General features: G+C 52.2%; 1 non-coding gene and 1 pseudogene across 1 annotated transcript; both read right to left on the minus strand.

The window, feature by feature from the left end:
* The window catches only part of LOC143187994 (large subunit ribosomal RNA), an 8,461-nt pseudogene extending 8,221 nt beyond the window's left edge, over positions 1-240 (minus strand).
* A 1,357-nt stretch (positions 241-1,597) lies between these two features.
* Positions 1,598-1,752, minus strand: LOC143187995 (5.8S ribosomal RNA). Its single transcript, XR_013003420.1, has one exon. It is a non-coding gene; the product is annotated as a 5.8S ribosomal RNA (ribosomal RNA).
* Between the last annotated feature and the right edge of the window lie 748 nt (positions 1,753-2,500).

Consider the following 2,500-nt stretch of genomic DNA (forward strand, 5'->3'; position numbering starts at 1 on the left):
ACGGGCCTGGCACCCTCTATGGGTAAATGGCCCCATTCAAGATGGACTTGGACGCGATGCAACGTCACGGGATAAACGGATCCTCCCGAACACTACATTTCCCTGCGGCAGTACCGCGGGATTCAGTGCTGGGCTCTTTCCTGTTCGCTCGCCGCTACTAAGGAAATCCTTGTTAGTTTCTTTTCCTCCGCTTAGTAATATGCTTAAATTCAGCGGGTAATCTCGCCTACTCTGAGGTCGTCGTATACGTGTTAAATATATATCACACACGTAGAGTGATATATTTTATATATGTGTAAAAATGACGAAAGAAGCTGTGGCGTAATCCTCGTACAACGGGGGCACACAACCGAGAGAAGCGGACCAGGCAGAGTGTGTGAACGAATGTTACGAGAAATGGGAAATGAGAGAGAGACTTGAGATCATGTTCGATGCGTCGTCCCAACTTCGCCGTGTGCCTTCGGAATATGTTGTCGTAACGCAACAGCAGCGTTTCCAAAGGTAAGGAAGCTCCTCGTCATTCGCCAGAAGTGATCAGCGGAGAGTAAGTCACATCGTCCTTAATGCGCCACACCAAAGCATCTTCGCGTCTCGTTTAATTCGATCTAAAGGAGAGAGACTCTCGCCAGGCGACTGCCGGTATGGTTTAACGCCCGTCCGCTTGCTTTTTGTATAGCTTTCGTGGACTGGACGACCGGACTTGACGCGCGGTCTCTCTCGGCGATCGACTAACGCGAAGACATGGGGCGACCGGACGCTGCTACCTTTCCACCTCCTCCTTCTAGGAGAGAAGTCATCCCTATGTGATGAGTCATATATATGGCGGCTGTGTAAGCCTCGCCAAAGAGGATTCAGGATACAGAAACAAGTTGTAGTACAGCACAACACATTCACGGAGCCACAAACGACTCGACCGAAACGTGGCCGGGGAAGATGCATCCCGGAACTTCATCGTTTCGACGAATGAGTGCCTCCTTTTCGCGTTGTTCCTGCAACAAGACGATCCCTCTAGAATCCCTGGGGCTCTGTTTCTCGTCATACATTTCTTCACCACACTACACGGGTGGGGTATACGCGATCTCGTGTTCATGCTCACTCGCACACCCTTTCATTGTCCTTCTCTGTAGTCTCACGACAAACTCTCTTGTGTGTCGTTGCGGGTTACGCACGCCTCTTTCTTACACGCATCATTTCAGACTACGTCGGGAGCGCGGATGAAAACTCGCACGAAAAGCGAACGCTGTCTGTTAACAATCACGAGGGTATCTGGCGAGACACGGAGGCTGGTCGATGATCGTACGTCCGCGCGCTTGCGTCCGGAGCGGTGCACATACACGCACGGGCGGTCGACAAATTAAGCGACTCACGACGCCGTGTGAAAAGTAGCACTCACGCAAGTCCGGAACGACAAAGCAACGACGATGACGACGATGTCTCCAGTCATCTGCCGTGTACACACAACCTTCTTCCCTCCATGACGTCTAGAGCGTATTCTCGCTTGTTTTCGTGCGACCGCGGCAAACGCCGACGAACGGTCCAACAATCGCTCGTACGTGACACCGAGATGCCAACGTAAGCAGTCTTAAGGTTACGTGAACGACCCTCAGCCAGGCGTGGTCCAGGAATTGTATCCGTGGACCGCAATGTGCGTTCGAAATGTCGATGTTCATGTGTCCTGCAGTTCACACGTTGACGCGCAATTAGCTGCGTTCTTCATCGACCCACGAGCCAAGTGATCCACCGTTCAGGGTTGTATTTTAATATTCTGTGTTCATGTATATATATATATATCATACTCGTATATAGTTCTCGGGTTCGGAAGAATCCGAGACCCGCGCCTCCAACTAGCACACGGTCGATGGAGGTTCGGGCGTCGCGACACTTCGTCCGAACGTAAGATACGAACGAACGAAAGTGACGACACAGGGGTCTCTGGGATGCGGTTCCGCACGGAGACCGCCACGCAATTGCGAACGGTTCCCGTAACGGCCAGGCGTAGAGTACATTTAAAAACCTAGGATCACAACCTGGAGAGTACGATTGGAGCCGACGGGGATACCCCGATCAAGTGAACCACGTACATCCACGGTGTTCTCCTCTGAAACGACACCCCCCATTTTATTGTCGCAGCGCCCTGCACGTACGTATTCCCCTCCTGATTTGGATAGCCGATGAGAACGGACTTCGCAGCCGGCTTCGATCGGTCTTTCTCATCCCGTTAAATTCACACACAAATTCATTATTCTTGGGAGTCAGACTCACGAAAGTCGAAGCTGTTAACAGCCGGTCCACAGTTGTTGTTCACACGGCAGGAATACGTACCCTACGGCCGCACATCGACGCGGGATACGTGTCGCGTCCTAGGTTACCCGGGCCCTCTCTCTTTCTCAAGAGAGGGTCCACATCCGCGGGACGGTTCGGAGAGAACAACGAGGTAAAGAGACGAAGAAACACCGGGAGCGGGATGCGAATGGGAAAACACGTTTGCTTTCGCACTCGT

The sequence above is a fragment of the Calliopsis andreniformis genome, unplaced genomic scaffold (genome assembly GCF_051401765.1).
Source record: "Calliopsis andreniformis isolate RMS-2024a unplaced genomic scaffold, iyCalAndr_principal scaffold0469, whole genome shotgun sequence".
Lineage (NCBI taxonomy): Eukaryota > Metazoa > Arthropoda > Insecta > Hymenoptera > Andrenidae > Calliopsis > Calliopsis andreniformis.